At 38.4% G+C, this 10,408-nt stretch overlaps 1 pseudogene; it reads left to right on the plus strand.

Moving 5' to 3' along the window:
- Positions 1 to 7,827: 7,827 nt before the first annotated feature.
- LOC101574843 lies at positions 7,828 to 8,832 on the plus strand (annotated as a pseudogene).
- Positions 8,833 to 10,408: the final 1,576 nt, after the last annotated feature.

Consider the following 10,408-nt stretch of genomic DNA (forward strand, 5'->3'; position numbering starts at 1 on the left):
TCTGATAGGGATTGCATTAAATCTGTACAGCAATTTTGGGAGTATGGCCATCTTCACAATGTTGGTTCTTCCTATCCAGGAGCATGGAGTATTTTTCCATTTTCTGAAATCCTCTATGATCTCTTTTTTCAGAGTACTGTAATTTTCCTTGAAAAGATCTTTGACTTCTTTAGTTAGATTAATTCCAAGGGGTTTCATTTTCCTCAGTGCTATTGTAAAAATTATTGTTTCTATAATTTCCATCTCAGTGTGTTTGCTGTCTGTGTAGAGGAATGCTATTGACTTTTGGGTATTGACTTTATACCTGCTATGCCACTGAATTTCTGTACTAATTCTAGTAGCTTCTTGGAGTTTTTTGGGTCTTCCAAGTAAAGTATCATGTCATCTGCAAATAAAGATAATTTAACTTCTTCTTTGCCTATTCTTATTCCTTTTATTTCTTTCTCTTGTCTAATGGCTGGAGCTAATGTTTCCAGAACTATATTGAATAGGAGTGGTGACAGAGGATATCCTTGTCTTGTACCAGATCTAAGAGTAAAAGATTTCAATTTTTCCCCTTTTACAATTATGTTAGCCATTGGGTTTTCATAAATGGCTTTTACCAGATTGAAGTAGAGGCCATCTATTCCAATTTTCTGTAGGACTTTAAACATGAATGAGCATTGGACTTTGTCAAAAGCTTTCCGGCATCAATAAAGATGATCATGTGGTTTTTAGTTTTTGCTCTATTGATATAGTGTATTACATTTATAGATTTTTGAATATTGAAACATCCTTGCATCCTTGGGATGAATCCTACCTGATCATGGTGTATGATCTTCTTCATGATTTGCAGTATTCTATTTGCTAGGATTTTATTGAGGATTTTGGCATCTATGTTCATGAGGGAGATGGGCCTGTAGTTCCCTTTCTCAGTTGCATCTTTCCCTGGTTTTGGTATCAGTATAATACTTGCCTCCAGGAATGATTTTGGGAGGATTGTTTCCTTTTTAATTTCATGGAAGAATTTGAGGAGTATAGAGACTACATCTTCTGTAAATGTCTTGTAGAATTCAGCTGTGAATCCATCAGGACCTGGACTTTTCTTTGCCGAGAGGGTTTTAATTACATATCGTATTTAATTGGCTGTTATTGGGCTATTGAAAGAGGTTATATCTTGTCGATTCAGTTGTGGTAATTTGTACCTTTCTAGGAATCTGTCCATTTCTGCTGTGTCATCTATTCTGTGAGAGTAAAGATTCTCAAAGTCGCTATTGATAATCTTCTGAATTTCCACTGGGTCTGTATTAAATACACTCTTCATTCCTTATTGCTTGTATGTGAATTTTTTCTTTCCTCTTTCTGATGAAGTTAGCTAGAGACTTATCAATTTTATTTAATCTTCAAAGAACCAGCTTGTTGCTTTGTTAATTCTTTGAACTGTTTTCTTCATCTCAGTTGAATTAATTTCTGCTCTAATCTTTATGATTTCTTCCCATCTTTGGGCTCTGGGTTTGGTTTGCTCTTCCTTTTCTAGTTGTTGGAGGTACAGCATTAGGTTGTTTATTTGTTCCCGTTCTGTTTTCCTAATGTGTGAGCTCACAGCTATGAATTTCCCTCTGAGAACTGTTTTCATCGTATCCCATAAATTACGATAAGTTGTGTTTGAATTTTCATTGAATTGTAGATATTGTTGAATTTCTCGTTTAATTTCATCTGTGACCCATTGGTTTCTGAGTAAGGTGTCATTTATTTTCCATGTATTTATTGTGTTTTTCTGGTTTCTTTGGTCCAGTTTCATTGCACTGTGGTTAGATAATGTGCATGGGATAATTTCTGTTTTCTTGCATATACTTAAGCATGACCTATGGATCAGTATGTGATCTATTTTAGAAAATCACCCATGTGCAGCTGAGAAAAATGTGTATTCAGCTGTGTTTGGGTGGAACACTCTGTATGTGTCCACCAAGTCCATTTGTTTCAAACTCTGGTTCAGTTCTGTTATTTCTTTGCTAAGTTTTTGTCTGGCTGACCTATCTTTTGGGATAAGGGTATGTTAAGGTCTCCTGTTAAGACTGTGGTACTGGATATTAGATTTTTCATGTCCATTAATATTTGCTTTATATAGTTGGGTGCTCCCATGTTTGGTGCATACGTATTTCTGACTGTTACGTCTTCCCCTTGGATTTTTCCCCTAACCAGTATATAGTGGCCTTCTTTATTTTGCTTGATCATTATTGGTTTGATGTTGAGACTGTCTGAGAATAGGATTGCTACCCCTGCTTTTTTCTGAGGTGCTGGGCATGTGGTATTGTGTTCCATCCTTTGACTTTCAACCTGTGAATGTCTTCATGAGTTAAATGTGTTTCTTATATACAGCATATTGTTAGATTTTGTTCCTAATCCACTGTGCCAGTCTATTTCTCTTATTGATGAATTGAGTCCAATTACATTGATGGCTATAACTGAGATGTATTGACGTACGATTGACATGTTATTTACCTGTCGTTGTTTACTCTTTTTTCTCCTGTGTTTAATTGTTTGCCCTATTTCATTGTTTGCTTCTGATCTCATTCATGGAGTTCTGATCATTTTGGTCCCTCTCTAGAACATTTTTCAGTAGCCTGTGTTGTGTTGGCTTTGAAATCATGAAATTCCTTAGTTGTCCTTGTCATGGAAATGTTTCAATTCTCCATCCAACTTGAAAGAGAATTTTGCAGAGTATAGTAATCTGGGCTGGAATTTGTTTTCATAGAGGACTTGAAGTACTCTGCTCCATGTTCTTCTTGCCTTCATGGTTTGTGAAGAGACATCAGCCATAATTCTGATGGGTTTTCCTTTTAACGTGATCTGCTTTTGTTCTCTCATGGCCTCCAGTATATTATTCTTGAGCTGAATTTCTGGAATCTTGACTATTACTTGCCTCAGTGTGTGTTTAATTGGGTTGAGGTTACTTGGCATTATGTATGCTTCAGTTATCTGAATGTCAGATTGTTTCCTCATATTTGGGAAGTTTTCTGCTATTACTTCTGCCAATATTTTTTTAATGTCATTTGTATTGACTCCTCCTTTCTCATTGATACCTATTAGTTTCACATTGTTCATCTTTCCATCATCTTGCAAGTGATGAATTATTTTTTCCTGCACCCTAGTTGTTCTTAAGAGATCTTTTCTAATCTTTGCACTAGCTGCACCAGCATCTTCAAGATCTGAAACTCTTGTCTTCACTTTCAAATGGTTTTGCAAGTTTATGATTGAGATTTTAAGTTCCTCTATAGCTCTTTGACCCTGCTTCATGCATTCTTTCCTGTATTGCTCATTCAAGGAATCTATCATTTTTCTAATCTCCTATTTTTTTGTCAATGTCTTCTTTAGAAGCAGTTATTAATTCTTTTACTGCAGAGTTTTTTTTTTTAAATTGGGTTTCCTCCCTATGTATCTGTATTTGATTCTTTACTTCAGATGCTATGAGTTCAGAGAATTCCTTTTTTATTTCAGAAAATAATTCCACTCTGAGTTCCTCTATGACTTTCTGCTGTTGCTTATTTACTTTTGAGGTTATTAATTCATACATTTCAGCTGAGCTAGTGTCCTCTGCACTTGTTCTGACTGGACATTGGGTTTCCTCCATATGTTTCTGCCTTTGATTCTTACTGCAAATGTTATTAATTCAGGGATTTCTTTTTTCATTTCCAATCTAAGTTCCTCTATACCTTTCAGCAGTTGTTTCTGTATTTCAGAAGCTGTTGATTCATTGATTTCAGCTGTGTGAATCCCAATTTTTTCTGTGCTAGTGTGCTCTGCACTTGTTATGGGTGGGCTTGGGGTCTGAGATTGTATTTTGCTCCTTCTCATTGCCATTTTGTATAGCACTGTCTGATCTTTGTTGTAGAGCTTTGGTGCCATTATAACCTTAGCATGTACTGAAATTCAGGTGCAGATCTACAAAGTTATAATTTATCCATCTGTGCCTAGCCTGGGTCTGGCTTCTATGCTCAGCTCCTTTTTGCTCCTGCCTCGAGCGTGAACCTGTTGTGCCCCTCTGGGAAGATGTTCTGCTCCTGGACTAACTCGGTTGTTCTATCCCCTACTCTCTCTGCAGGGACTACAGCTGCAGTTTCACCCCAGGACTGTATGCCAGGCCTGAGCTGATTCTGGAGGGGACAAGGTGGAGTAGGGGGGAGAGGCAGCTCTCCCACACATTCACTGGGCCTGGGCCAAGGCTTGGATCTGGGGGTCCCGAGAACATGGCAGAAGTTCTCACTCACTGGGCATGAGTGGGGGGACTGTGGAGTGCTGGGGGTGTGGGGTTCCAAGGGGTAGAAGATGGTCTCACCCACGCTGTGCCTGGGCTTGGACCAGACAGGTCCCACCAGCACAGAGTAGCTAGAAGCTCTCCCACACACTCACTTGGCCTGGGCTAGGGCTGGATTTGGGGGTCCCAAGAATGTAGCAGAAGTTATCTCTTGGCAGGTGGGGATTGGGTGGGTGCGAAGTGGTGGGGAGTTCCAAGGGGGTGGAAAAGTGTCTCACCCACGCTGCACCTGGGCTTGGCCTGCACAGATCCTGCTGGCACAGGGTGGCAGGAAGCTCTCACACACACTCCCTAAAGCTTACTCTAGATCAACCACATCCTAAAAAGCAAAGCAAAGCATGGATAAAGATTTTTTCAAATCCAGCAGACAGGCCTAGCATGTGGGACAGGCCACCAGAAATCTCCTCCAGTGGACTGGCCCGGCATGTAAACCTCCTCCAGTGGAGGAGATTTGGGAGCCTGCAACAGAACTCCCTGCAGAGAAGCTAGGCATGAGACCCAGCCAGCTAATTCATGAACAGAACATCTTGGCAGTGGAACACAGCAGGTACACTGCCATGGGCTATAGCAGAAAGAAACCAAGTGCAACAACCAGACCCAAGACAGGGCCAGCTGATGAGACCAAACTTGGCAGATCTGGACCCAGTAAGCTGAGGCACACTGCTAGACCCATATCTATGAAAGAATCCTCTCTCTCAATAAAGAGAGGGGGCAACACGTTGACTGGGATGAACTAGTCTGCCTGAAAGACTGCACGATCATCAAGAGGAGGTGATCAAATGGAACTTAGGGGAACTAATTTAAATACAAATGCCCAATTTAATATCTGCTTAGCTATACAGTCATAATGTTTGCTGCTATGGTTTAAAATATCAACCCATTCATTTTAAAAGTTTGTCAATTGCTAAATCTCATTACCCATTATTAAGGTTGTTAATGTAGCACTATAAATAGAAAACTAGCTTCCTTAACCACATAATCTCTCTTGGTAATAATATTGGTAGGTGCTCAGATAATAACTGAAACAAAGCTCTACACCGAAGATCAGAGGACAATGCTATACAAAATGACAAAGAAAAGGAACAAAATGCATTTTCAGGCCCCAAGCCTACCCAGAACAAATGTAGGAGACACTAGCATACAAGAAATAGGAAGTGACACACATTAAATCTCTGAAATAAAAGCATCTGAAGTAAAGAAACAACCTCAGAAAGGTATAGAGGAAATCAGATGAGAAATAATCTCTGAAGTAAAAAAAAAAGATAACTATAATGAAATAATTACTAAGTGCTTCTAAAGAAGACACTGATTTAAAAAAATAGAGGAGAATAGAAAAATGATGGAAACTTAGAATGAGCAACATAGGAAAGAAATAGAATGTATGAAACAGATTCAAAGTGATATTCAAGAAATTGAAAACTTAATTAAAAGTTGGCAAAACCATCTGAATGAAAGTGAAGATACACTTTCAGACTTGAAGACACCATTGCAGCTAGTGAAAAGGTAAGAAAAGATCTCTTGAAAACAACTAGGATGCAGGAAATAATAATACAACATCTGCAAGATGATGCAAAGATGAACACCATAAGACTAATAGGCATCAATGAGAAAGAAGGAGTTAACACAAATGATACAAAAAGAATATGGGCAGAAGTAATAGCAGAAAAGTTCCCAAATATAGGGAAACAATCTGACATTCAGGTAACCGAGGCATATAGAACTCCAAATAAGATCAACCCATTTAAAAACACACCCAGACATATAATAGTCAAGATTTCAGAAATTCAGCACAAGAACAGTATATTAAAAGCCACTAGAGAAAAGAAACAGATTGCCTTTAAAGGAAAACACATCAGAATAATGACAGATTTCTCTTCACAAACCATCAAGTCAAGAAGAGCATGGAGCAAAGTACTTCAAGTCTTGCAAGCAAACAAATTCCAACCCAGACTGATATACCCTGCAAAACTCTCTTTCAAGTATAATGGAGAAGTGAAATACTTCCATGATAAAGAACAACTAAAGAAATTCAAGATGACCAAGCCAACCTACACAGACTACTAAAAGATATTCTAGAAAGGGATCAAAATGAACACAAATCCATAAATGAACAAGAATGGGAAAAAAGAACCAAATAAGGCAAATAGATGCATGAGAAAAATAAATAACCAACAGCAGGTAAATAACATGTCACATATACATCCATATAGCTCAATTATAGCCATCAATGTAAAAGAACTCAATCCTCCAATTAAAAGAAATACACCAGCAGAGTGGATTAGAAAGCAAAATCCAACAAGAGATTGTATACAAGAAACACACTTAACTCATAAATTCACAGGCTAAAAGTCAAAGGATGGAAAACAATACTACATGCCCAGGGACCTCAGAAAAAAGCAGAGGTAGCAATCCTGTTTGCAGACAATCTGAACTTCAAACCAAGAATTATCAAATGAAATAAAGAAGGCCACTATATATTGGTTAGGGGAAAAATATAAGAGGAAGAGGTAACAGTCATAAATATGTACACATCAAACACAAGAGCACCCAACTATATAAGACAAAGCTTAATGGACATGAAAAATCTACTATCCAATACCACAATCTTAACAGGAGACCTTAAAACCACTTTATCCCAAAAAGATAGGTCAAGCAGACAAAAAATTAGCAAAGAAGAAGGGCCAGCCAAATAGCTCAGCAGATTAAAGCACCTGCTTAGGCAGACCCAGGAGTCAGGAGTTCAATCCCCTAGCCTACCATGCCAGCCTGGCCCCTGGGGCATGCTGAGACAGTGATTGAGACTGAGCATGGTGGTGAGTGCCTATAATCCCAGCACTTGTGAGGCCATAAACAGGAGGATCACTACAAGTCTGATCTACACAGTAAGACCCTGTACACTGTCAATACAAAAAACAAAAAATAGCAAAGAGGTAGCAGAACTGAACCAGACCTTTGAACAGGTGGACTTGGTGGACATTTACAGAGTGCTCCACCCAACCACCTCCTAACACACATTCTTTTCAGCTGTACATGGGAAGTTTTCTAAAATAGACCACATACTATTTTCTTAATAGACCACATACTAGTATGCTTAAGTATATGCAAGAAAACTGAAATTTTCCCATGTCTATTATCTGACCACAGTGCAATGAAACTAGAAACTAATGACAAAAGAAAACACAAAAAAAAAACCCTCATAAACACAAGGAAATTAAAGCATACCTTCCTCAGAAACCAATGAGTTACAGATGAAATTAAACAAGAATTTAAACACTATCTACAATTCAACAAAAATTCAAACACTATTTATCACAATTTGTGAGATGCAATGAAAGCAGTTCTTAGAGGAAAATGTATAGCTATGAACTCACATTAGGAAAACAGAATGAAAAAAATAAATACCCTAATGCTGCACCTCAAGCATATAGAAAAAGAAGAGCAAACCAAACCCAAAGCCCAAAGATGGGAGGAAATTATAAAGATTAGAGCAGAAATTAATGCAGTTGAGACCAGGAAAATAATACAAAGAATTAATGAATCAAAAAGCTGTTTCTTGCCCATGTTACCTAACTGTCAAGGTGGCAGCCCCCAGGAGCTGTGTTCTATGGAGTTACTGTAGCTGGGGATGGTCGCAATTGATACGAACCAGCAGGCCCCAATGGCTTCATAGCTCCTTGCCCACCACCTCAGTGGGTGTGCGGCTCTTATCTCAAGAGAAGCACACAACAGAAACACACTTCGGGTTTGAGACTGTGTTGGAGGAGGAGAATGGGGGCAAAGTCTATCAAGTTTTTGAAAGTGTGGCTAAGAAGTATGACTTGATAAATGATATCATGTCTGGAAAGATATGCTGCTGTGGAAGATGAACCCATTCCCTGGGACTCAACTGCTTGATGTTGCAGGAGACACAGGTGACATTGCATTCCAGTTCCTAATTATGTTCAGAAACAGTATCAAAGAAAGCAGAAGAGGCAGTTAAAGGTCTAACAAAATTTATCCTGGGAAGAAATTGCCAAAAAGTAACAGAATGACGATTCCTTGTGTGGTTCCCATGTCATAATCTGTGACATCAACAGGATGATGTTAAATGTGGGACAGAAGAAAGACTTTGACCAAGGATACAAGGCTGGACTTGCATGGATACTGGTAGATGCTGAAGAACTGCCCTTTGATGATCACAGAATTGGTATTTATGTCATTGCCTTTGGGATCTGGAATGTCACACACATTGATCAGGCACTCCAAGAAGCTTATTGGGTCCTGAGCCAGGAGGATGATTTCTGTGCCTGTAGTTTAGCCAAGTAAACAATCCTCTCATACCCAGGGTTTATGATCTATATAGTTTCCAGGTCATCCCTGTCCTAGAAAAGGTCATTGCAGAAGACTGGAAGTCCTAACATTACCTTGTAGAGAGTATCTGAAAGTTCCCATCTCAGGAAGAATTCAAGGAGATGATAGAAGATGCACATTTTCGGAACGTGACTTATGAAAGCCTTACTTCAGGCATTGTGTGCATTCACTCAGGCTTCAAACTTTAGCTCCTTTTCCTATCCTGGAGAGAGCAGTCATGCACAATTGAAACCCAGCACAGAAGGATAACCTGGCTGATGGCAAGCAGCTGAGCAGCTCCTGTTAAGGATATGACTCATGGGCTCATGTTCTGAAGCAACCAAAGGGAAAGAAACAAATTCCTAAAATTTTTATAACTTGCATTAGAAGCTGCTCAGATCTTTCCTACAGGGTATTTAGTCTTTTTATTTGTTGCTATTATTTTGTTTTTCTTCAACTTCTAACTTCTTTTGGCTGTGTACTGTGGGGTTCAGGTAAGAGCAGTACCAACACACAGATATTTTTGGGGGGAGGTACCAGAAATAGAACTCAGGACCTTGCACTTGCCAGGCAGGTGCTTGTGCCACTGAGTTATACATCTGATCCTAACACACACTTTTGGGGTACAGTACATCTTTGATAACTGTGCTGCCTTCCAGAGCAGTAATGGGTCATTTGAAACCACTGATGACTTACCTGTATTTGTGCTAAACTTTCACCCTGGTTTAGGGCTTGAAATCCAAGATGTAAGCCAGAGGGCTAACAACATTCAAATTGTGGGCTCAGAGGTAGGGCATATGCTTAGAGTTCAAGAGGTCCTGGGTTCAGTCTCCGCGCTTGTGTGAATGTGTGCACACACACCCTGGAAGTGTATGCTGAATCAGTAAATGAGTTTACAATATGAAAAAAGCTGGTAGTTTGAAATATTAAATAAAATTGATAAGCCCATAGCTAACTTCATCAAAAAGAGGAAAGAAAAAACTCAAATTCAAACAACAAGGAATGAAAACAGGGAAATTACTACAGACTGGAAATTCAGATCATCAGTAGTTACTTTGAAATATCTTCACTCTCAGAGAATCAAAGACACAGGAGAAATGAAAAGATTCCTAGAAAGGTACAAATTACCAAAATTGAGTCAAGAAGATATAACAATATCTTCTCAATAACCCAATCTCAGCAACCAAAGGGAAAGAAATAAATTTCTATAATTTTTATAACTTGCATTAGAAGCTGCTCAGATCATTTTCATTTCAATGAAATTGAAAATGTAATAAAAAAAAAACTTACTGACAAAGAAAAGCCCAGGTCCTGATGGATTTACAGCTGAATTCTACAAAAAAAAATTTACAGATTTAATCCCAATACTCCTCAAACTCTTCAATGAAATTGAAAAGGAAGCAATACTCCCAAAATCCTTCCTGGGGCAAGTATTATACTGATACCAAAACCAGAGAAAGAATCAATTAAAAAAGAGAAGTATAAGCCAATCTCCCTTACAAACGTAGAAGCAAAAATCCTCATTAAAATCCTAGCAAATAAAATATAGAAAATTATTAAGAAGATTATACACCATAACCAGGTAGAATTTATCCCAGGGATGCAAGGATGCTTCAACATACACAAATCTATAAATGTAATACACTATATCAATAAAACCCAATCCAAAAATCACATGATCATCTCAATTGATGCAGCAAAGGTTTTTGACAAAGTCCAACACTCATTCATTATCAAAGCCCTACAGATAATTGAAATAGATGGCCTCTACCTCAGTCTGATAAA

Source organism: Octodon degus, unplaced genomic scaffold, assembly GCF_000260255.1.
Source record: "Octodon degus isolate 3935 unplaced genomic scaffold, OctDeg1.0 scaffold00139, whole genome shotgun sequence".
In the NCBI taxonomy this organism is placed as follows: Eukaryota; Metazoa; Chordata; class Mammalia; order Rodentia; family Octodontidae; genus Octodon; species Octodon degus.